The sequence below is a fragment of the Lutra lutra genome, chromosome X (genome assembly GCF_902655055.1).
Source record: "Lutra lutra chromosome X, mLutLut1.2, whole genome shotgun sequence".
Taxonomy (NCBI): domain Eukaryota; kingdom Metazoa; phylum Chordata; class Mammalia; order Carnivora; family Mustelidae; genus Lutra; species Lutra lutra.
In genome coordinates, this window is record NC_062296.1 from 71,016,040 (window position 1) to 71,042,604 (window position 26,565).

General features: G+C 36.3%; 1 protein-coding gene across 1 annotated transcript in view; it reads left to right on the forward strand.

Moving 5' to 3' along the window:
* DMD (dystrophin) overlaps nucleotides 1-26,565 on the forward strand; it is a 2,124,834-nt gene that overhangs the window by 254,311 nt on the left and 1,843,958 nt on the right.

Here is a 26,565-nt window from a genome sequence, read left to right on the forward strand (position 1 = left end):
CTGAGATCAAGACCTCAGCCAAAATCAAATCATTTAACCAACTGAACCACCCAGGCGCCCCACTTTTGACAGTTTTGTTCTGAAATTCAAACTACTGTACAGACACATGCATGTATTGATGTGTATGTAAAATGTGTTTTTATGTTTGTTTGTACATGGATATGAGTTCGGTCCAATAGAGTGGTCCAAGTCTTTGACCTTCTAGGTTCTTAATACATGTTTTAAGGCTCCTGATTCTTATTGCTGGTGGAAGGCATGTGGTATAGACATGAAGGACAGGTTACATCTCAGATCATCACTACTTCTTTTTAATTGTCCCCCATCTTACTCTAGTATCCTTCAGTGTATTGTGTAAATGTTTCATTGGTTAGAATTCATTTTGACTTCAGTGTTCCTTTCCATGCTAACCTACCGCAATGGAAATAATGCCCTGGCTTGTGTTGTAGCCTTTAAGCACATTGAGCACAAAAAGTTAACTCTCCTTCATTATTAAGCCAAATCAGCTCATCTGTCCCAACGACACTGTGGGACACATTTTGCTTTTTTTTTTTTTAAGATTTTATTTATTTATTTGATAGACAGAGATTACAAGTAGTCAGAGAGGCAGGCAGGGAGAGAGGAGGAAGCAGGCTCCCCGCTGAGCAGAAAGCCTGATGCAGGGCTCAATCCCAGGACCCTGAGACCATGACCTGAGCCGAAGGCAGAGACTTTAACCCACTGAGCCACCCAGGCGCCCCTTGCTTTAATAAAACAATTGCTTTACAAATACTTCAACTCTCCTATATGAGTGGACATGTATATTAATATATATATTTATCTATCTTACATCTCCTTAATAATGTTTTTCTACCAAAAAAAAAAAAATCCTCAAGTTCCCTGTTTAAGATATTTTACTTGATGATTGTTATAATGTAGTGCTTCTCAAGCTTGAGAAATAAACAGGCCCACCTAAAAGGAATAAAAAATTCCTCTGGTCAAGCAATGCTGACAAATTTATTTTATTACAGGTAACTTATATAAGCACAAATATAAAGCAAAGAGCACACATTTTATGGTTAAAAGACTTAAAAGATCTATAACACCAAATAATATTTTGAAATTAAATAGAACAGAAGTACAAATAAAGCAGTAGAATTCAAAAGTACAACCTCAATGTGACTGCTGATGTTGTTTTGGATAAATTAAATGGCCTTTTGTAATGCGAATATAACACGAACTTCAGTGGTACAAGTTCTTTTATTTACAACATGCCTTTTTGTTCTAAATATATTGTGAAGGCTCAATTATTTCACTGCTTTTCTATATTAAAACCTTTGCAAAATACTTCTGTATACAGATGGTCCCTGACTCACAGTGGTCCAACTTAAAATTTTTCAACCTTACCATGGTGTGAAAGTTATACTCTTCCATAGAAACCATACTTCAAATTTTTATTTTGGATCTTTTCTCAGGCTAGTGACCTGCAGAATGATACACTTGTGATGCTGGGCAGTGGCAGCTACGCAATCATGAGGGTCAATGACCAATACACTTATACAACCATTCTGTTCCTCGCTTTCAGTACTGTCTTCAATACATTACATGAGATAGTAAACACTTTTTTATAAAGTAGGCTTTGTGTGAGATGATTGGGCCCAACTGTAAGCCACTGTAAGTATTCTGAGTACACTAAGTTAGGCTAGGCTAAGCTTTGGTGTTCAGGAGGTCAGGTGTAGTAAATGCATTTTTTACTTAGAATGTTTTTAGCGTACAGTGTGTTCATTGGCATGCAACCCCATCATAAGCTGAGGGAGGTTTTACAATATAACCATGTTCTTGCCGTCATAGAGTCCAATGCTTTTGTGTCAGCTGCCTGCACCAGTTAGAAACGTACAGCATTCTATGCTGTTTTCATTATCCATCAAAGGCACAATTTATTAAGCTGAAGAAAATGCAGTTCCAATCTAAAAAACTGTTGTTCAGCTAAAATTATCACTGAGAGAGGAAAGTTGTGCCCTTAGAAGGGGAAAAGAATTTAATACAAGTGCAGTATGTGTACAACGAAAAAGACTGTTCACGTTATCAGCAGAAGAGGCTGGATGGAAAGTACGTGCTTTAACAGACAAGGAAATCTGAGATGCGTATATACATGGGCCTGGAAATTACCCAGCAGTACTTGCTTAAAGGTGGTCATTTAAGTCATTCCAAAAAACTCATAATAACTGCTTCAAATTTTTTTTCATGGATGAAGTCAATAGTTACAGTGTTTCCTTTTTTCCATTTTGTTAAAAAAGGAAAAACAGGTTTACTTTTTCAGTATGCTTATTCAAATTTACAGAAAATTATAAACAACATGTTAATGTAAAGCTGTTATTTTAGCTAGTGTGATTATGGTATTAGTTCATTAATTAACATTTCATTCGATATTTAACAAAGATTGATTTTCTATGACACAAGCATTGTCCTGAAATCTCTGCCTTCTCAGAATGTTCTAATATATTCATAATTACTTCATTTTAAACCTAAAACAAGATGTATAATGCATTTTTGAAAACTAGTGTGGGAAGAATTGCATGTGGAAGTGATATAGAATGAGTGAATCAAGTATACCAGAAAATGCCTTTGCTCAATGGGTATTCTACTATCCCATACTTCAGCCATGTTTAATCACAGATGTTTCCTTAAGTGATAAAAAAAGAAAGTAAATGAGTATCTGCCTATACAGATAACAAAACAAGGTCTTTAATGATCCTACAATCCAGGTCTGTAAATGCACCAGTGTAACCTAAGATGAAACAGAAAAACTGCCTATTCAGTAAAAGAAAAGATTGATATGGAGATACGGGGCCAAAGGTTAGGTTAAAAGATTTAGGAAGAAGACTGCCAAAATGGAGAAAAGATGATTGAGTCATAATCCTATTATTTCAAATGTGATCTATACATTCAAGACTCTCTGACTCTTGGTCTGTGGGAAGGGCACCTAGCATGGAAGCAAGCTCAAAACAATTAGGAAATGATGAACAGGTTTCCTGAAGGAAGGGTGTGATACTTCTAACTGGGAAATACATATAAGAGTCTGTTTCTGAATCTCATTACCATTCCAGAAGTGGTCTGCTCTGCTAGGATTTAAGAGTAATCACTAATTGAATCCAACATGGGTTGGAGAATAGTATTTTTAGAATATAATAGCACAAGGAGAAAAGCAAACTACCTTGCTACTTGCTAGCTGTAGACAAGTGACCCATCGTATGTTTCAGTAAAACAACCAGGGAAGCTAATGTCTTGCTCTTGTTCTTGGAACATTGTTTCCAGCCCTTAGCTAACCTGCTGTAAAAGGCAAAGCTGGTTCTGTTATTCAACAAAGCAGTACTTATTAAAACCAAATATGTGCCAGAAGGAAAAGACCAATAGATGATTTGGCTATGGCTTCTCTCCTAGAGAGGGAATTCTGGAATCCTGAAAAGCTGTATGACCTTGACACACTTTGATTAACTTTGACATGACCAAACCAATCACGTCAACCAAACAAAGCACAACAGAGCCCAAGCTGGATGAGATTATGGATCTATCTGGAATGCCAGAATGTAGTTATTAAAAACTGGACTCTAAGGCCAAATTGGCTGCATTCAAATCATGTGCCTTCTACTTTATGTACTACATATTCTCAGGCAGGTTATTCACCTTCAGTGTATCTCAGTTTACTCATCTGAATAAAGGGGATTTTGGGGCGCCTGGGTGGCTCAGTGGGTTAAGCCGCTGCCTTCGGCTCAGGTCATGATCTCGGAGTCCTGGGATCGAGCCCCGCATCGGGCTCTCTGCTCTCTCGGGGAGCCTGCTTCCTCCTCTCTCTCTGCCTGCCTCTCTGCCTGCTTGTGATCTCTCTGTCAAATAAAAAAAAAAAAAAGAAGTTTGAATAAAGGGGATTTTATCATCATGAACCTCATAGGTTAGTTTTGTAGATTAAATGAGTAGATTCGAACTGTGTCTGGCATATTACTCTAAATTAGTATCTCAGTAATATACTTTCTCTCTTTATATGTAAGGAAAAAAACAAAATTCATTAAACATATTTGGAAGAGCTTGGTAAGAGTATTGTACAGTTCATTAGTTGTGCTGCCTTTTGACACATTAAAAAAAAAAAAAAAAACACCTGTGCACCCCACCAAAAAAATCTCCTGTATGTTTTACAAGTTTTGTGCATTTGTAGTATCTTAAAAAATGTTTAATTATTATAAATAGCAGGTTTATAATAATGTACTTTGCAACTGTAATAATATAAGTTCTGGTTAAAAAAGAGTTTAAGTGACATATAGAAGTTAAGTGAATGAGGTAACAAGGTAACCAGTAAGATCCCTTCTCTGAAAATGATTCACCTCTAGGTTGAATTCATATGTTACAAATGTGAAGAAAAGAAAGAAAGTAGGAAATACCTTCTACCTGTTCTTGTGAATATTAATTGAATGGATGAAGGTTTTCCTTAAAAAAATCTGATCTTCCTTAAGTTTACTTGAGGGGTCAAAATAGATCTTTTTCTCAGGAGAAAAGATTGCTAGATAATTTGCAAATAAAGTAAGTTGAGGGATAGTTAAGGTAATTGACAGTTCTCATGTGGATCAAGCAGTAGGAAGAGTTTGTGTTAAGATATTAACATCTGTGTTACAACATAAGTTAGCAGGAGTCCTTGCAGGACCTGGAAATCCAGAGATTTTCAGTACAGAGATGGTTTTTCTGAGAACTTAAAGGAAATACAATTTGCAACAGTGATTGATACACACTGAGTTTACTGAAGAAAGAATTTATCTTTATTCTTGCCCTTTGGTTTTCTTAAACCTTTGCTACATATTGTCTTTTTATCGATCTTTAGTAAGCCTTGTTATTGAAGCATAACATAAATCAGAAAAGTGCATATGCCATAAATAAAAATAACCACCATTAGGATCAAGAAATAGGAATTAATATGGGAGATATTTACTGTGCTCTCCTCTTACACTGTAAATCTAAGGTCCTAATGACATTAATGTAATTACGTATTTGGCTTATCCTACTTATGTAATAGTTGCAAGATAACAGGTCTTGAGTTATTTTTCTAAAACAAAGTTAGTAATTAGAGATTAATAATGATTTCTGCATTTATTATTATATGTTTATAGACATTGGCTCCCCCCCCACCCCCGTTGAAGATCAGTCTGCTCTCAATTACCTATCTGAAGATGGCCTTTCCCTGCAGCTGTGTATTTCTTATCCCATCTGGAGCCCCTGCCATCAGACATTATGTCTACTGTATTTTTTCTGCTGTGGCAAATCAGTTTTCTTTTTGAACTGCTTGTTCCTAGCCTTGGTTGCTGATGTGGATCTTTCATTTATTCTTCATTTTAGGCTGTGCTCTGGCTCTAAAAATGGTTTCTCGCTGGCTCTCTGCTTTCATTTCTTTTCTCCTCTATTCTTAGGCTTTTAGTTCACAATATTTTCCAGAGTTCCTGATGAAAGAATTGGGACTCAACAGAGTCATGAGACTATTACAATAGGTGGTAGTGTTCCTTTTGGCCTACTAGTTAATAGAGCTGACTCTGGAATCAAACAAACCAAGGTTTCTATGTACAATGTTGACTGTGAACTAAACCTTTCTTTCTACATACCTAGGTCAAAAGTTTCCAATACATGTTAGTTATTATAACATTTCTTCTGTTTGAATGCACCATGAAGATGTTGACTGTCTACTTGGTTTAATGCTGTTTACCAAGTGCCTGCACATGTTAAGCACTGAAATGTTTGTTTAAATGAATGAAGATAAAATTTGTTAGGAAGACATAGTTTCTTAAATTAACATTCCCCTTTCTTCCCCCCAAAAGTAATAAATATATGCTGGAGGAAACTTAACATATTGGTTTAAAAAAATGGAAGATAGTAGTAGTTCATGGTGACTCTAATATTATGGTACAGGTGCAAAAATAGAAAGGATGAAATATAATATGGTAATAGAAGTGATGTCTGAACACCCTCTTTGTTGACACTAAGAGTATTTTCACCAGACCCAAGTTATGGTCTTCACCTGTGGGAAACCTAAATTAAATGAGATGTTGAAAAACTAGAACCTGTACAGAAGCCCCTGAGAATTTTAGAAGGTATTAGCTGTTTTCAAATATTCAAAGAGCTGTTCAGTAGAAAAGGGATGAAGTATATTATTACTAGTTTGAGTAGAAAAGAAGGGAAGACATGGAACCACTCATATTTACCCCAATTGACATCATCGCAGAAACACTGATTGAGACCTCACTGTGCTAGAGCAGGGGACATCAAATAAACAAACACCAGTCATGGGTTCCAGTTCATAGCTGTGAGGAGAGGACATGGCCCTCCTAGGAGCTTGGCCATCTGCCTCGCTGAATTGCAGCTCAGAATCCAGATGTGCCTACACAATAATTTAAAGCTCCCTATTACTAACCTTTAGTTAAAGGTGAATAAAATTTTCTATTTTTCTAGTTTAAACATTTAGCTGCATTTTAGTTAGGGAATTTTCTAAAGGGTCAGTGGCTCCTGAAGGAAGAAATGTGTCCTTCTTAATATATTCCAAGTAGAATCTACATGTTCTTTCCAACTGCTGTGTCCCCTTCCCTTGTGAGTTGTTTCTTCAAATGGGAGACCACAAGATGCAGAGGAGGCCTCATCAGCAGACCTGGGCCTGAAGATAAGAGTGGGGAGTGACCCTAGGACTGTAGGTGCCACTGAAGGGGCAGGGGGAGTGGAGGTCAAACAAAAAAATAAACAAACAGATGTGGTAACAGTTAAATATGGCCTGGTATGCCTGGGTGGCACAGTTGGTTAAGTGTCAGATTCCTGGTTTTGGCTCAGGTCCTGATCTCAGGGTTGCAGGATTGAGCCCCACTTCAGGCTCCTCTCTCCCTCTGCCCTTGCCCATCTACCCCTCAGATAAATAAATATTTAAACAAATAATAACTAAATAAGGCCAAAGATAGAAAAAGCTTCATCTGGAAGTAAGTTTTCTTTCACTGGGGTGTGGGATAGGGGTTTAACATCTACTTAAGGAAACTATGAAGAAGTTTGGGGCACAGATGAGTTGCTGGCGAACATCAGCAATTTGTATAGTATTCTCACTTGCGCCTTAGTGGTTCCTAGGGGTGTTTTTGGGACCATCTCTAAAGTAAGAATGGAATCTGGATACCTACCAACCCCCACCATCACCATCATCATTCCTTTCACTGACTCAGCTCACTCTTCATGTTTCATGTTGGACTCCATGTCACAGTGAATTTGAACAAACACTTTCTTTTCAACCCTGAGGTCCTTGGCTCCTGTGTACTTCTCATTGGTACTTGGAGCAATTTTATTGGTATTTTTTTATACTGGTTGAATGTGTTGGGGTGACAGGTTCCTGTCTTACAGGACATGCTTCTCTATCAGGAGTCCACACAGCACTTAAACTCCAAAAATATTTTATTAATATATTTCCCAACATATTAAAACTATGTTAACTTGATCCATTTCCAGCATGTTGGCACAGTCGAGTTAGCAAATAACAAAATGAGAGAATGATGATAAATGGGTAGGCATACTAACGTGCCTTTGTATACAGCAAACAGTAAGAAACAGATGGGACAGTCTGAGTAATGCATTGACAAGAATTTCTGCAGCCAACTGGTGCTGCACCTGTTAACCTGGAAGGAGATTAATGTAGGGAAGAGCTACAGTCTTTCTATATTTCTTATCTCAAAAAAAGATGTTTTATTACATTCATCGTAACTTCTCCTGGGCAATAAATTCAAGTTACAGCCTCTTTCTTGTTTCCACATGTGCCTTTCCCCACAATAGCATATTGTCTTTGAAAATTACATCTAATTCGATCATCTGGACTCTTCCATCAAGGCAGGATAAAACTGGTTTTCTTAAATTCTGTCCTAGTTTATTAAATTTAATCATCTCTAGTGAATGTTTCTTTACCAGTTTGCTCTTGTTTATCCTATGTTTTCTCCTCTCATTCTTTGTGAATGGTGTCTAGCAGCGTCTTAATGTCCTAACCTATTTAAAATCCTTGATTTTAACATTTTTAGTTAAATACTGATTATATACATCAATGATAATCTTTTATAGCTAACTAATATTAAATACTTATGCTAATTTTAAAGCCCTATACTTTCTTTTTTTTTCTTTTTAAAAAGTTCTTATTTATTTATTTTTCAGAGAGCATAAGCAGGGGGATCGGCAGGCAGAGTAGGCAGAGTAGGCAGAGGGAGAAGCAAGCTCCCAGCTGAGCAAGTAGCCGGATGTGGGACTTGATCCCAGGACCCTAGGATCATCATCTCAGCTGAAGGCAGACACTTAACTGACTGAGCCACCCAGGCATCCCCAAAACTCTATATTTGAGTTGCTGTTGTAGAGATGAGCAAAATCCCTAAGCACTATATTGGACATATATGACTGGCTTAGTAGTTCTTTGCTGAATGAATAGAAAATATAAAAGTGGAAAGTTTTGCTTCCTAGACATCTTATCTATCTTTTCTGATGCTCCTTTTGCATTAGGTATTAGTTCATTTATGCTACTTTTAATAGTAGAAAACGGACTTGTATCTTTTGCCTGTAGAAATGACCTTGTAGTCCAAAACACTTTTTATACTTTAAGTTAAATTTGAATTTGGATACTAATGTAATAATGTAAACTTCCAAAATTCTCATAAAGCCTATCATCTGAATTTTAACCTCCGGTAAAAAATGAAGAGCACTAAGTGCAAAGGAAAACAGGTGAATTCATTTATAAAACTTTATTTTCAAACTTCTACATTTTGGGAAATAAGTGGCAAATGGATTTCCAATATATGGAACATGAAACAGTGGGGAAATGTATTATGGGTTGTGAAAGAGATTCTGGCCTCCCACGAGACTGGAGGAATCAATGTTGGAATCAATGTATGATCAAATTGATCTGAACTTTATCTCTGATGCTGGAAGCGTGAGGTGGCCTGTGATTGCTCTGAAGGAGGCTAAAGAAACTGGACAAATGCAGGCACTCACAAGTGGTTGGAGAGTTACCCCTTCTTCATTTAGGGGAAAGGCTATTACTGAGAATCCAGACTGAGAAAATACCCTATCAACAGTAAAGTGGGTTGGGAAAATGTTCTATCATCGCACATCTTGAAGTTTCTACTTAAGGCTATTCTACATGAATATTTGAAAGGAGGAGATGTCAAATATAAAAGCGCAAGAGTCCCTGAGGGTTTAGTATCTTTATTTGCGTTAAGGTTTCTCATAAATAATTCTATTTTGGGATATAGGCTTAAAAGGCAGCTGCTCAGCCTTCTGGTATATATGTAATAAATGTGACTCTTTTTAATATTGAAGTTACCCTTAGGATAGTAAGTGCATTTATTTTAAAGAAATATAAAAATATAATGAATAAAATATTTCAGGTACCTTAGATCATTGCAAATTAGTCATCAAGTGTCTCTGAGTTTTTCTTGGATTATATGAATAATGCCTTGGGATAGAGTGAAACTCACCAAAGTATGTTTCTGAGAACTAGGGATGGAAAAGGTTTCAGAAAGGAGAAACCCATGAGAAGGAGTTTGCTACTGTCACGTAATTCATCTTAACAGAAGAAAAGCTGATTTTCAGTCAGTTTCAGGTAATGGAAGATGTCAGAATTCTACGTGTGTGTGTGTCTGTGTGTGTGTCTGTGTGTGTGTGTGTTCAATAGCTCACTTAACCTCCTAGAGAACACCCAAGGAATAACAAGTGAATCATAAGGTAGAGTGACATTGAAGTGCACTTGTTTTCTTCAATATTGATATTGCTTCCCTTGAAATTATATGTCTAGAAAAGCTTGTCTTTAGAAGCAGTCTATTAGGGTCAGAAAAAATAAATAATGGTGTCAAACATGAAGTTAGATTGCCTCACCAAGATTTCAGGAACTTCTGTGCTGAGGAAATGTGACTTGAAGGAAACCTGCTGGTTTGGGTTTGTCTGCCCCCTTGTTTCCTCGGGATGAAGGTGGGGTCTAATCAGAAACTGCAGATGTCCAAATGCTCACAGTAGTTTTACCCCATGACCTGTCCACTGAATATTGCTGACAGTATAGGAATTCTTTAGCATAAAAAGACTGAGCCTCTCTGGGCGGATAGTTTTCTCAGTTTATGGTGTGTGTGATGATTTTGTAAAGTGGAAAATAGTTGGCCGTGGGAGCTTGATAATCCTGAAAGGTAACTTTAGGAAGTTCAGTCAGCCAAGTACCATCTGCAAATTGGACAGAATTCATTGGACAACAACAAACTCAATTGTCTGTCTAAACCCTCTGTGTTCCCAGGGCTTAGTTTATAGTGCATGGTTCATAAAAGGCTCTATAAATAATTACTGAATGAATGAATAAGTGAAAGAATGCACAGATGAATGTGTCTCTGGGATTCAAGATACTTTTGTGTTCATGCAACCCATATAGCTGTCTCCTATCCTTCCAAATTTGTAAAGAGAAGAGTTTATGTATTTGTTTATTTCCTATAGTGTCTCATCCTCAAAAGTAGAACAGATAATTCTAATGAATAGAAAGTACAGCGAATGAAGATTCATGAGACTAAGGACAAATAATATAAATGCTCTAAGTTCTCACCTGCGAATAGGGCTTTATTTTTTTTATTTTTTAAAGATTTTATTTATTTGCCACAGAGGAAGAGAGGGAGTGAGCGCAAGCAGGGAGAGCATCAGGCAGAGGAAAAAGCAAGCTCCCCACTGAGCAGAGAGTCCTAAAACCCCAGGATTATGAGCTGTGCTGAAGGAAGCTGCCCAACCGACTGAGCCACCCAGGTGCCCCAAATGGGTCTTTAATACTTGCTTTCCCTGTTTATGATGTTCCCAGAGTGTGCTGCCCCAGAATATGTCCCCACACAATATATGGCCATATCCAGTGTCTTTCTCCCCATGCACAGTGCAAACATGATGATCTCCTTAAACATACAGGCTCATGCCATGCACATGGATTGTTCACCAAATTCCACTTTCACTCCTTATTAGTTCCATAATGGTTGCTCCTCTATAAAATGGAGTTCATATGATGCCTATTTCCATAAGAATTAAGTAGCTAATTGCCTGGAACAGTGTCCCGACTGTACATCTTACTCTGTTAGCACCACCAGCCCATCTGTAATACCTCCTGTGCTCCACCATATTTATACCTCCACATCTTTGCACAGGCTATTTCCTCAGCCTACAACACCTTCTTATTGCCCTGACAAACTCCTGTCTACCTCTCAGACTACCAAATGGTATGGTCATAGTCCACACCTTGTGCCATTAAGTAACTAATACAGGAAGCCTTGCTTTCTAAGTATGAGGAGTGATTTTTCCTTGCTGGTAGATGGCACACCACACGACATCTTCTGCTTTTGGTTACATCTCCCCAAATGGATGCTTTTGGGCCATTTCACAAAGTGATCTCCCTGTTGTAAACTGTGCCAAGCCTTTCTTTCAGGAACGTATTCAACAAGGGTGGGTTTTTTATTGCTTTTGAATTTTCAGTTATGCTGATATTTTTAACCTCTTTGGGAAGCAGTGGAGACTAATACAAATTCATTTCAGTCTGTTAAGAATACATTATAATCATCACTGTTCACAGAAAATGCTTCTTTACTCTTAACCATTGTGTTCCACATCCTAAGGATTTTCTTCAGAGTAGAACATAAACTGAAATGGGCAATATTTTGAATGTAAAGGAGAAATGGGAGACAGTAACATAATGGTGGCATGATGGGGGATGAAACTCTTGGAGAACCTTTAGAAAGATGCATTAAGAAAAGAACAAAGCATCCTTGGGTAGTTCACTGCTTCCCAGTAATTTTCTACCTCACATTGAGGCAAACTTGGGTGCTGCCAGATTTTCTGGAGGATTCAAAAATATCCATCCATCTGTCTATCCATTTATCTTTCTATCAGTTGTCTGTCAGTGTGTGTATATGTGTGTGTATGTTTCTGTCTGTATTTAGGGAGTTAATTGAAACAGTGGAGGAGCATCACTACTTCAAAACTATTGTTTTACTTTGGGGCACCTGTGTGGCTCAGTTGAATAAGAATCTGACTCTTGATTTAAGCTCAGGTCATGATATCAGGGTCTTGAGATGGAGTGCTTCGCAGAGCTCCATGCTGAGTGTGGAGCCTGCGAAGATTCTCTTTCTCCCTCTCCCTCTACTCCTCCCCATCCCGCCGAGCACATGCTCGCTCGCTCTCTCTCTCTCTCTCTCAAAAACCAAACCAAACCAAACCATTATTTTATTTCATGTACACTTTGTGTCTAAATTCCAAAGGAAAGAAATAGATGAGGACGTTTTAAGTTCCATTTAGTTTTACTCAAAATTCAATACATTATAGAAAGATTTAAAATGGTTCAACTTAAAACATTTTTTTAACATAGTTCATTTGATGAGCACACAGACCTGGTTTAATGAAAAGGACCCATGTTTTTGATTTGTTAAATATGTCAGTAAAACTTTTTTTTCAGCTATTTTAAAATGAGGAAATTTTGAGCAACCTCCTTGATTTTTAGTTGTGTCCCTCTAAAATTAATTGTGACTAGTTGCCAAAGCTATTTTGATGCATGATGTACTGTTAAATAAAGGTCTTTTGAAAATGTAAAGTGCTACATAAATATTGTTGTGCTTAACGTTGTTCTAAACATAGTTTTTTGGAAAATAGTGAAGTAATTGTCTCCACATTCCCATCCCATCCCACATTCCCATCCCATCCATCTTACACTGTTCTTTAACTTGGTCAGTTATTTAAATATTTTCAACTTCACTTGCTTCTCCAGAATAAAAGACTCTATTTGGCTTTTCCTTAGAATTTTGAGATATGGAACCTCTCTAGCAACTGAAATACTCCCTGTTGATGCATTTAATAGAAGTACCACAAATAATATTAAAGAAGGTAGAAAGACAACAGACATGTGGAAGCAACCTCCTATATTCTATATTTCGTACTCGTCATTGGATGATTCAAGCTAAAGCTCTTCTATAATGCTCAGGTGAAAGAAATGCCAGTTCTCTTTATTTTATTAAATCAAACTGAATATACTGCTAAAACCCTACTTATCAGGGCAGACATACATACAACCTGTTACATTTTGGGCTATCCCTTCCCTTCTTGGGAGTTTCATAAGAATCTGGTAGACCTGAGTGGCATCCAGAGAACAGGGAAAGAACCACTATAGCTGTTAATCCCACACTGTCTATGCATTTTGAGTAATTCAAAGGAGAAGAGAAGCTACTCTCTTCCTCTCTACTAGACCAAAGTAAAGGGATTCTTTCCCATTGGGTATTCTCAAGGAAAAGAGGGATTTTAATGACCAGTAAGTTCTCTTGCTCTTTTGCTTTCTGTCGATTTTTGAGTGAAGTTTCATGGTTTCCTTAAAATGACAACTGTAATGGGAACATTTCTGAAAGATCTATTAGCAGAACAATAGCTAACTAATTGTGTGTTTTTGTATGACCAGATTTAGGATAGAGTTTCATAACTGATAAAATGAGGGAGACAAATTACATTGCACATTTCTTTGAATCTGTTACAACTGCAACAGTTTAGGAATCTGTTTTTCCTTTAAAACATCTTTCTGAAGAAGCAGATTGACTCTCCCCCTCCTCTCATGTCTTTGTGCACTCCCCTCCTCCTCCCCCTTAACTGAATACATTCATTAGATGCCTGGGCAAAATGTTTCATTGTTGGAATTATAATATTTCAACAGTTTACATTATCTTAATTTTCTAATTTCCCAGGGCACTTTGAAATGTTAGGATAACATGAAAAATGTATGATTTCCCCTATGAAAAGTTAATTAACAATTGGTTTTATTCTTTGAAGAACAGTTTCTTTACTAAATTATTACCAGGTACTGTTTTTGGTTTCTTTGCTTTTTCTCAGATGGTTAAAAGTGGTAAATGAGATCATCTTTGGTCTAATGCTGCATTAGACTATTTCTTGGCAACCCAGGTACAAAGTGTTTTCATTTTTTGGTTATTATTGTTGTTTAATTTGTGATTCCGTGAATGAGTAAATGCAATTTGAATTACTTCCATTAAGAGCCATTAAGAAGGAAACCAGCTTCAAATAATGTCATGAAGCCAGTTTAAAAGAGAGAGGTCTATTTTTTTTTAGAGGAAAAAATATAAATTTAATTTAGGAGAAGGGAAGGCCTTTTAAAACATGACACCAAACTCAGAAACCATAAGGGAAAGGATAGACTTGAGTGTATAAAAATCAAACTTCTATATGCCAAACAAATAGAAAGACAATGACATGCTGAGAAAACTTGTGACATATGACAAAGGGTTAACCCATAAAGTGTTTATAAATCAATAAAGAAGATAAACATTCCAAAAGGAAAAAAAAATAAAACCAGACAAGGACAGGCAATTTATAAAGGAAGAAATACAAACAACCAATGAAAAAATGAAACAATTCAAATTCACTGATAATAAAAAATGAAAATGAAACAAAAACACCACACCATTTCACAGTTTTCCCCATTTTTTTTTGTCTGTTAATGGCAAAGAATAAAAGTAACGATAATATCCAGTGTTGACTAGGGCGTGAGGAAATAAACACTTTCAAATACAGCTGTTGGGAAAATAAATTGGTATAATTTTTCTGGAGGGTAATTAGGCATTATGTTTCAGAAATATTACATGTGCATGCTCTTTTTTTAATATTTTCTTTCAATCACATAAATAGTGCTTTTTAAAAATTTTTAAAATTTATTTTCAGCGTAACAGTATTCTTTGTTTTTTATAGTAGTAAAATAAGGAGAAAAAAATGAATGAGTACAATTTAACTTTTGAGGGTTTTTTTGTTTTTTGTTTTTTTTTTTAATCTTGAGTTAGGCTGAAGGCCAGATTTATAATTGATTCATGTATATGATTTCTAAATTTTGTTTAAGAAAATCTGGATGGATTTCTCAAAAGGCAATTAAAGGTTTGCAGTTGAAAAATTATCCTCCTTTATAAATATTGCTGACTATATTGGTTTCCCAGCATGGGGGATATGCTGGGCAATATATAGGTAGCTCCAGTTCCAGGTAAAATTAAATTCATGTTTTTCAAAGATACTGATCCCAGTATCTTTGTAGCTTGTTTACCAATTTGTTACTAATCTATTAAAACAGCAGTATTTGCAAAATATATAAACCTTAAATTTTGAGCTTAGAAACATCCTTTCCTATTCTAAGAAGTCTACCGGTCCTCTACCTTTGCTGCAACAATTTTTTGTTTCCAAGTACCTGTAAGAATTAATTATAATGTGGTAAAACCAGCAAGCCATTTAAAACAAATAGGAAAAATCAATTAGTAGATCATGTGGCACAATTATTAGATAATATAAAAAACTTATACTTAATTTGTGTATGTATATATACCCACTTAGAACAAACAACAAGACATTAGCAATTTTTTAAATGGTATAAAATGAATTATTTCTACTTTTGTTAACAGTAATTTTGATAGTTTTCAGTAAATGTACATTGCTTTTGTAAATAGAAAAAAAGTAGTGTTATTTCTGAAGTTATTTTAAAAGTAGGCTATTTAGAAATTAATGAAATAAGGAAACCACACATTAAAATTCCAAGGATAAGAACAAAGCTATAACCAAAGAAAATTCATAGCCTTCACTGCTGTTATATTCAAGGTAAAAGGGGAAAATGAGATAACTAAACATTTGATTTTATAAGAAATAAAAAGGCAGTAGAAGAAATATATTCAAAAATATTTTATAAACAAATGCTTTCAAACATCCAAACCTGAATTCTCATCTGTCTAAAAATTTTAAAATCACAATAACAGCTTTAAAACTTTTATATTTATGTTCTAAAGCCCACATAGCCTTGATGATTATGAACTTTGTGAAAAAAAAATAGCACTTTGAAAACTAGAGACTTATCTCAGATATATAAGTGTTAAAATCCTATAAAATAGAGCAAATCACACCAACAATAGACTACTTAATTACTGTACATAAATGGATTTATCTTAAGAAAACAGATATGCCTAACATGAGATTCTTTCTACATCCTTCACTATATATAAGACTCAGAAGGAAAAAAAAAGTAATAACTTTTTATAGATTTTGAAAAGTATTGATAAAATAAAATTTTTAAAAATCTGTCCTTAATTCAAGAGGAGAAACAAACTTTTAGAAATGCAAGAATCCGTGACAGTTGATAAACATGACAGATAATGTCTATCAAAACAACAGTGGGGTGTCTGGGTAGCTCAGTCTGTTAAATAGTTGCCTTCAGCTCAAGATCCTGGGATCCAGCCCCTTATTGGCTCCTTGCTCAATGGGGAGTCTGCTTCTCCCTCTCCCTCTGTTGCCCCCCCTGCTTCTGCTCTCTCACTCACACCCTCTCTCTCTCAAATAAATGAATAATATCTTCCAAAAAACCACACAGGTCTTTCCTTATAAAAACAAAAGCAAAAAAACCCCACCAGACTCCATAATCAATGTTGAAATATAGGAATTATCTCCTCCATTAAAATCAGAAACACAGCTAGAATGCTAATCAAATGCTCTTTTTCAATACTGTTCTGGATACTCTAGCCAAAGAAATAGGCCAAGTGAAAGAAATGAGAGGTATAAATGTTGGAAAATAAAATTATTCATATTAGAAGATGTTATTGTCCAATTGGACCTAGGTGAGTCAACAATATCAGTCATATAACTGATAAAGAAAAAAACCCTAGGGGGTGCCTGGGTGGCTCAGTTAGTTAAGAGTCTGCCTTCAGCTCAGGTCATGATTCCAGGGTCCTGGGTTCTAGCTCCACATTGGGCTCCCTGCTCATCAGGGAGCCTGCTTCTCCCTCACCTCCCTGTTCCTGCTCTCCCTCACTATCTCTATTGCTATCACTGTCTCTCTCTCTCTTTCAAAAAAAAATCTTAAAAAAGGAAAAAAAACTAGAAATTATTATATATTAATTGTCTGCAAGCTATGCTACATGCTAGTAACTCTTTAGACAAACTTATTAGAAATCAAAGCTCTCATTCTCCACAGTCAAGGTTCAAAATGTGAAATTATAAATTTATTTAGCATGGTATTTGAGGATATACAAACTACTGAAAAACATAAAAGGATATCTGGATACATGGACAGATGTATTTAGTATTTCTTGATGAGAAGTTTATTATTTTGGACATGTAAGTTCTTTCTAATTAACCTAAAATGTAATAGAAACACATCAAAATTAAGTTGGAGAGGGGTCTGGGAGGGCTTTGGGTTTGACAGAAATTAGTTTAAAGTTCATCTGGCAGCAATATAGACGAGACTTAATTAGAAAATGCTAAAAAAAAAAAACCTTGAAAGGTCATTAGCCTATTTACATATTAAAATGTATAATAAAACTCCTACTAAAAGAATGTACAAATAGATTAGTGAAAGGAAAGAAAAAGTCTCCAAGTATACTCAAGTATATGTAATAAAAATGACATTTCAAATCAGTGGATGGAGATGGATTATGAAAGAAGCAATTTTGGTAATCATATAAAAAGTCAGAACCCTGTTTCACATAACGCAGTAAATTAAATTCCAGCTATATAAAATATTCAAATATAAATATACTTTAAAAAACCCAAAGAACAGAAGAACAATAAGTAAATATTTCTACAATGAGATGATGGAAAATACTTCTCTCGAAGTGAAAACAAAATCAAACTTTTAAGAGGAAAGCATTCTTTTTCATCTGTGCATTGGAAGTGAGTCTTAACAAACCAATTAAGAAAGAATACACACTACCTAATTTTTAAAATATATGGAGGAAAGAATTGATATAAAATTCAAAAGCATGTACAAGAAGTTTGACTTTGATTGTAATCAAATAAACAAAAATAAAATCAGTCTTTTTTACCTTGTACAGCCACAGGAAACTGACCTGGTATACTTCAGGAGAGCAATTTTGTAATATCCATCATTATCTCTAGCATTGTGTATCACTTGACTGAGCAGTTGCATTTCTAGAAAATTATCCAAAGAAGGGGCCCCTGGTAGTTCATTTGGTTAAGCATCTGCCTTGGGCTCAGGTCATGGTCCCAGGGTCCTAAGGTGGAGCCCTATGTCTGGTTCCCTGCTCAGCAGGGAGTCTACTTCTTCCTCTTCCTCTGCTCCTACCCATGCTGTGCTCTCTCTTTCTCAAATCAATAAATAAAATATTTTTTTAAAAAGTACTAAAAAAAGAAAAAATACTCAAAGAAATATTTAAGTCTGTGTGCAAAGATTGAGTTATACAAGTATTTGTTCATTGTTTTTACAATGAAAAATGAAGGCAATGCAAGTACTCATAAGTGGGGGGTGTCTCAAAAAAAAGGCAGTATATAGATAAAGAAAAATTTTAAAGTAAACTTTTGGAAGTAATTACATTGACATTAAAGGTATTCTAAATACATAAATAAAAAAAAGACAGACTATAATACCTGGTGTGTATTCATATAATGCTACAGCAGGGTCTCATTTATATGTCAGTATGTATCAACATGTAAGTCTTTGTTATTTCTTGGATGTGGATTCATACATAATTTTAATTCTGTCATTTTTGCTTATCAGGAATCTCAAAATGTTCACAATGAATATCAACAAATGTGAAATTGTTTGAAGCACTGTTTTCAATTTATTTTATTTTAATTTATTTATTTTAAAGATTTATTTATTTATGACAGTGAGAGACAGCGAGAGAGGGAACACAAGCACAAGGGAGCTGGAGAGGGAGAAGCAGGCTCCCTGCTGAGCAGGGAGCCCGATATGGGGCTTGATCCCAGCATGCTGGGATCATGGCCAGAGCCAGAGGCAGATGATTAATGACTGAGCCACCCAGGTGTCCCCTGTTTTTAATTTAAATCAAATTATCGATCTATGATAAGGAATACTTTTCATTTCACAAGTTCTTTTACGTAAACATACCATGTCCCTCTCACATTTGACACTCCTCTCAGGCAGATTCTTGGAATCATTGTATTTTGGTAATGCTTACCTTTTTCAAATGTTTAATAATATGTTCATATCTGTAATCTTTGAATTTATTTTTTTCATTGTCTGTAGTCTTTCTCCTATGAAAGATAAGGAAAAATGAATTCATTTTCATATGCTTCACATACTTCTTCTATTGATTACTTTTTCCATTTTAAACACAATGTATAAATTTTGTTTTTTTTCTTTTTTAAATTGTCAATGATATCTCTAGAGTTTTCACTTGGTAAAAGGAGATGTTAATAGCCCTACCGGTTTCTTCACTTCTACTGACTTTGTTCCTCCAAATTCTGTAAACTTTACCTTTAAATTTTATGGTGAGTTTCATTTATTCCTTGTTCTCTAACAGTTAAGCCTGTTGTGTTTTGTTAAAGATTCATTCTAAAAGCTGAAAACACATAAACAGCTTGTACCTTATTATGGCACCATAAATACAATTTATTCTAGAGTCAACCAGAATGTTGGGCTTATATTTCCTTTCCTACAGTTTCAATGTCAGCTTACCTCTGCTCCTTTAAGGAGAATGTCCCTGACTTTAAGTTCAAATTGACTCTCTTTCAACCAAGAATCTCGCAAATTCAAATAATACAAAGGTTACTTTGTCTCCAGAGTCTTCATTTCCCAAATCTCTTTCTCCTCCTTCTCTCTGTCTCCCATCAGGAGCACATACACACACCCCTCTCTCAGGAGGTAGAAGAGAATCCTATTTAATGGGCAGAAGGAGAGAAACTTGTTTGGGAATGTGCATATGTTAATAAAGTTTTATCTCATCATATTCCTTTTGGGGTAATTGCATACTTTGGGGGGCATTCATTAATTTATTTTTAACCCTCTCATTTAAAAAAATAATTTTTTTTGGAGGATCGGTTTTATTTTCATAGCAAAGTTAAGGGGAAGATACAGAGATTTCTCATAACCCCTGCCCCCACAAATGCATAACTTCCCCTATTATCACCATCCCCCACCAGAGTGGGACATTTGTTAGAACTGATGAACCTACACTGATGCATTGTAATCACTCAAAGTCCATAGTTTATATTAGGGTTCACTCTTGGTGTTGTACATTCTAAGGGTTTGAACATGTATAATAACATATCTATCATTATAGTATCATACAGAGTAGTATCACTGCCCTAAAAATACCTCTGCACTCTACCTAGTCATCCCTCTACATCCTATCCTCCCAACTCTGGCACCTAGATCTTTTAACTTTATCCATAGTTTTGCCTTTTCCAGAATGTCATATTATTGAAATTATATGGTGTATACATAGCCTTTTCAGAATGGATTCTTTCACTTAGTAATCTGCATTTTAGTCTTTTCTGTGTCATTTCATGACATGATAATTCACTTCTTTTTAGTACTTTGTAATATTCCGTCTGGATGTACCAGTGTTTATCTGTTCACCTAGGATGGTGAACAGATCCAAAACCTTGGATGCTTCCAGGTTTTGGCAATTATGAAAAACGCTGCTGTAAACATCCTTGTGCAGGCTTTCATGCAGGCATTAGTTTTCAGTTCCTTTGGGTAAATACCAAAGAATTTGACTGCTAGATCACATAGCAAGAGTGTATTTATTTGTATAAAAAAACCACCAAATCATCTTCCAAAAAAGCTGTACCATTTGGCATTCCATGCAGCAGTGAGTCAGAGTTCCTGTTGCTCCACATCCTTGCCAGCATTTTCTGGAGTCAGTGGTCTAGATCTTGGAACACTCATACTGTAGTCATGTCTTATTTCATCATATTCCTTTTGGATGGGTTTTTTTTGTTGTTGTGCTGTAGTTTTTTTGTTGTTTTCCTGGTGGGCTGCAGAGTGAGGAAGAAGAAAAAGGGCTGAAAACCTTTTTGAGAAGCTGCCATCTGAGTTGGAAGAAATATTGGAAAGATGTTTTGAAAAGAGAGATATATGATATTGAATTTAAGATGTCAGTATTAGGAACCCCAAAGTAGACTCCTTTGCTCAGTAGACTGCCAAATCCTCAGTGAATGTCTGTGACAGTATAAGAGACTAACTCAGAGACATATAGTTAGTTAGTAGCCAGTTATTTTATGTCTATACAAGAGAAACCAATAATCATTTCCATCTAACAAAGGCAAAGACAGGATTTTTACAGAAGAGGGAGGGAGGAGAGAAGAAAAAATCAGACATTTGAAAATGGTGTTTATAGTTTGCCTTAGGAAAGGTGCTTATCAGCTGAAAGCAAGCTAAGAGGCGAGTATCAATAACCTACTGACCAGAGTTTACCAGGAATACAACTGTTGCCCCCCTGCTCTCCCTCCATGTACACAAACAGCTTCATTTAGTTTGCTGCAGTGAGTGAGAATTCACTCTATGGGAACCATAGACATTTTACTAAGAGGCAATGGGGACTGGGGTAGTTATTTTACAATTTGGGTGGGTGTTGAGGGATTCTAAAGAAGGTTTTTGGAAGCAGAAGCAAATTCTGAAGTGTATGTTGTTTAGAAGTAGAGACCATAATGTAGTAGGTATTTTCATTTTTCTCTGAGAGGTGGGAACATTAAGAAGGAGGTAGAATTGTCATTGGTAAAGGAACTACGGTGAGTTTCTTAGTTAAGGGAGGGGATGGACTGTTCAGCCATTTTCCTGATTGTGGAGATGCCCTCTCTGTCTAGTTTCAAATATGGGCACAGAGTGGCCATCTCTGAACATTATTAATTTTCCATGAGTGCTATTTATTTTCACTTAGGAACATCATGACCTAACTGCCAGGAAGGCTGTTTTTCACTTTCTCAGTCCCTCCTTTTGGCTAAGGGCAGACGAGGTCAGCTGAAAGAACACTTATCTGTGGTGCCTGGGGACGCAGAAGTCAGGGTATTTTGACCTTGAAACAGCTGGATTGGTCAACAAGTGAATAATTTGGGTTGTTTATGGATGCACTAGGAAATCGAAGCAGTTTATTCAGGCATGTTTGGGTCAGTCTATCTGTGCTTTGCGTTTGCCAATATCCCTCAATAGCACTTATATTTTGGTTATGCCTTTTTTGTCATCTAGTTTTTATGAACAGATACAAACGCTGGGTCTCAGCTTCACTTCTGTCCAAATATAGATTCCAAGGTGACAGCATGTATACAAGTAGTTCACTGGAAAGTTATTCCTGTTGGTAAGGGTGGCTTAACTGCCTGGGGGTCTGCCTGAGGGCCTGAAGATCTACCTCAGAATGGTTCACTTGATCTACCTCAGAATGGTTCACCTGAGACCCAGAAGAGGTGAGTCTTTATCCACTGACTCATCTCATGGCCAAGGATTGCCCCTGAGCATTAACCCCTTTGCCCTTCTAGGTGTGTAGATTTGCCAGAATAGCTGGGCAGCCCCCATAGGTGTCTCCTGTATGGCAGATGTGAAGCATTCCGTTGGTATGTGAGGGATAAACGGACAAGGGGGAAAAATGTTTTTAGCACTTTGCCCTTGTGAGTTTTCAAAGACTTATACGACAACCCTGTTAGCAGGACTAACTCCCATAGAGAATGTCTCATATTGATACAGCATAAAACCTTAGAACTAAATGACTTGCATGGCTTTACTTAGATCGACCTTGTTTTTTTAGACCTTCAATCAGTAATTTCGACTTTTTAAGAATAAGTTCAAGCATCCTAGCCTGTCATCCTATTGTTACATATATCAAAGATGGAGAGGCCCATGAGGAGATGACATGCTGTCCCTGACGGTATCCCACAGGATCTTTCTCCTCTGTTCCAAGCTCTGAGGGTGAAGGTGGAGCTGGGTTCTTTTTAGGATGCAGAAACTGAAGACCCTTTCTGATTTTGTGGGTGAAGACCCTCAGCAGGTACATGTCCCTACAGACCAGAACCACTCTCCACCTAGTAATGAAAATCCTAGAGGAAAGGAAAACAGACCAGCTTCATCTTGCTTCCATGTCATTGATTTGGCTGCATTAACTTCTTAGAGAGCTCTAGCTGGCAATGTACTGCTACATTTAACAGTATAAATTTAGCAAAACTCTGGCTGGTAACGGTTAAACATTAAGCAGGTTAAGAAAGATGGCCAGAGCTGAGAAGGTACCAAAGTTTAATGATTGAAACTGGTAACACACATCATGGCTGGACCAGTTTTTTTTTATTTTCCTGTTCAAAATACTGTTTGTGAGCAATTTTCTTCCATTTCAAACTCTCTCATTATTTACCCTTTCATCCAAAATGTTAATTCTGTCTCTTGTTGTAATTTAACTATTCATTAATCATTTCTGAAATGGAAACTCATATTCCTAAGTAAAACATTTTTCAAGAGTTGAATTAAGCAGAGAATGCATTTGTTTCTCTAATTTCTTGTCTACTGGTTAGTAAGAATGCCAAGGAAGAACTTTTTCAAACTCTGAAAAACTATCCATTAAATATTTTTGGTGAAAACTAAACATTTTTAGATAGATGGAAGTTTCCATCTCAGTAATTAAAGTGAAAAAAGTACAACATAATACACCTAGGTTGCCCCAAATTAACATTTACATAAATGTTTTAATAGTTGATAAAAATTTGTGTAACTTTCTTTTCAAGTAAAGGAGAACTGAACATACGAGTTTTAGTCTTGGGTCTTCTGGTTACCAACGAAGCAACCTTAGGCAACTCAGACGTGTCTACATCTCACAAAGAATATGAGTTCATTTGTAACAAATTATAAATTTAGAATACAATCTGTGTATGGTCAACTGTTCCTATAAAATCTAATTTCATTCCTTAATATAAAGCTTTGCCCTTTTCTCCTGTTTTTCTCTGGACTTATCATGGTGCTTTTCTTTTCATTTTTTTTTTAAGATTTTTATGTATTTATTTGTCAGAGAGAGAGGGAACACTAGCAGAGGGAGCGCCAGGCAGAGCGAGAAGAAGGCTCCCCGCTGAGCAAGGAGCCTGACAGAGAACTCGATTCCAGGACCTTGGGATCATGACCTGAGATGAAGACAGACACTTAACCGACTGAGTCACCCAGGCATCACTTCTTATTTGTTATTTAATGTCTTTCTTAGCTAAAACAAATTTAAATCTTTAGCACTGATTTTACAGTTCATCTTTATATAGTTCGATGCCATCTTTAGATGCAAAATAAGAATGTTGAACTCATATGTGGAATCAGTGAAATTACACAATTCATATTTCATACTTTATCCATGCATACGCATTTTGTTCTTAGCAGAAGAGTGGAAATGCTGCACCAGACTAGCTCAGCTGTTTTTATTTCACAACTTCTTATGCGAAGACTTGATCAGCACTCTCTACTTTTGGCACTCCAATGAGTAAGGAAGGACTGAAAGGAAAGAAAGGGAAAGGAAGGTTGGGTTGCCCTGTCTTTCTTTTCCCTTTTATGCCATCATTTTCAGTGTAAGTGGCTGGCTAATGCAAGGCAGAAACATGAGTAGGAAAGGATGTGGTAGGTTTGTTGTTGTTGTTAATGTTTTGGTCATTAGTATTTCTTAGACAGCCATTCCCTTCTTTCTGCATTCAAATCAAGCTTTGATTCACACAGGAGAGTATGACCTCTTATTGGCTGTCCATTCCCCTGCCTACTACACATTTCCCTTGTACTAGCTTGGAGTCTTGCTAAACTCCTCTGCATTGTGGTTCCATGAGAATTTCGTGCTCCTAGGGCATTGAAAATACCAAATATGAGTAGCAAGGAATGGTGGATGCATATATTACATGCACCTCTTCTGCACATGTGTCCGCCCCATAGCCTCTAACTTTGCATATAAAATACAAGTGCAAAGAAAAAATTATTTAAAAATTTAGGGTGGCAACAACAGAGCATTGAATCAAGAGTTAGGCCTTTCTGGGGTGTCCAGGTGGCTCAGTCAGTTAAGCATCTACCTTTAGCTCAGGTCATAATCCCAGCATCCTGTGATCAAGCCCCATGTCCGGCTCCTTGCTCAGCAAGGAGTCACTTCTCCCTCCCTCTCTCTCCCTCTGGCCTTCCCTCCATTCCTGCGCTCTCTCTCTCTCTCGCTCATTTCTTCTCTCTCAAATAAATAAAATATTTAAAAAAAAAAAAAAGAAGAGAGAGAGGGCTTTCTGAATCAGAATCCTGTGTGACAGCACAGGTCACATGACCATGAAGCTCACCCTGTTGAAGTGTCAAAATTTTATGTGAAATGCTGTGACCAGTAAAATGACACAACCTTTTTAAGACCTTGTTAGAGCACTGACTATGCCTATATGCTTCAGAATGTCCAAAAGTGGTAGGGAATTTAGCCTTCCACAATCTTCGGGAACGAGAAAGATGGGCAGAACTTCTGGAAACAGAACCTCAGATGGGTCCTCTTATTCTCTGCTGAAGTTATTGGTTTTGCCACTTTGCACTCCAGAGACAAGCAGACTGCTGCATACTAATCAAATTTCTCAAAGATTTATGGATGTAGTACTGCCTCCCAATTCAATGTGTGTACTGCATATCAATAGATACTTTCTTCCACCCCTACCCCAATACACACACACACACACACACACACATACTGAGACACCTAAACAGGAAGGTAATTTATAATTGGAAGGCTATCTTGTGACTAATAATTTGAGTAAAGGGAGAGAAATATCAATGAAGTGACAGGGTTTTTTCCAACACAGATACATGCTACCTGCCACTGGACTGGCTATTTGTGATTTTTAAATGCATTATGTTCATTTCATGCATTGTGAAAAACATGAACTCACCTGTAACCTGACTCAGACTCATGTTTATGCTGGGTACATGGTGACTGCCTTTTCTCTGCTCTGTAGTCTGTAGCAACCATCTACTTTTTTTTTTTTTTTTGGAGTGTTTTGACTTCTTGCTATTGTCAGATTTTGCCAGGGGTTACATCTTTTTCTCTTAATTGTGATACAGCTCTTAACCAATTATTTCAAATTGTTTTCCTATAATTTATTTCTCTAATTACCAGAAAATTAAACATTTTAGTAACTATATTATTATTTGATCTATGGACTGCTTAGAAGCCATATTCTTCGTATGGAAGGCTATTTCCCATTTTATATATAACAGACTGTGTTGAGGGATAAAGTAAAGACAAAAAATAAATTGTCTACCTCTTTTTGAAATAAAGTACACTTTAAAATAAAAAGCAGCCTTAATGATTTTTTAAACTCTCATGTAATTGACTAATTCTACAGTAACTGAGGTTGGTAGTAACTAAAACCTGTTACATTCCTAATGATCCTAATGAGCCATGAGAAATGAATAGGTGGATACAGTCCAGTTGCTAGAAAATAGTTGTTTGTTACTGACTTGTCTGAGAGGAAATGAACACTTTCATTTATCAGGGACAGAGTATAAAGTGTTCCTCACTGAAGCATTTCTAAAAGCTATGCGCCTTTGAATACTGATAAGAGGTCCAAAATTAAAGGTTAAATACACAAGTAATCTGGGTTATCACAGATTATTTTATGAGCTGCTGGTATTTTTACATTTTTTTAAGTATGATTTTTCCTGGACCTGAAACCCAATAAATTCTACAATCCTTGTTATATGTGAAGTTGTCAACAAGGTAGTATAGTTTCCTTTTAAAAATGTAAATTGGCAAGAAAAATCAGAATTTGTATGGGATTCATTGTAGGTCTTAAGGAGAGCCACAT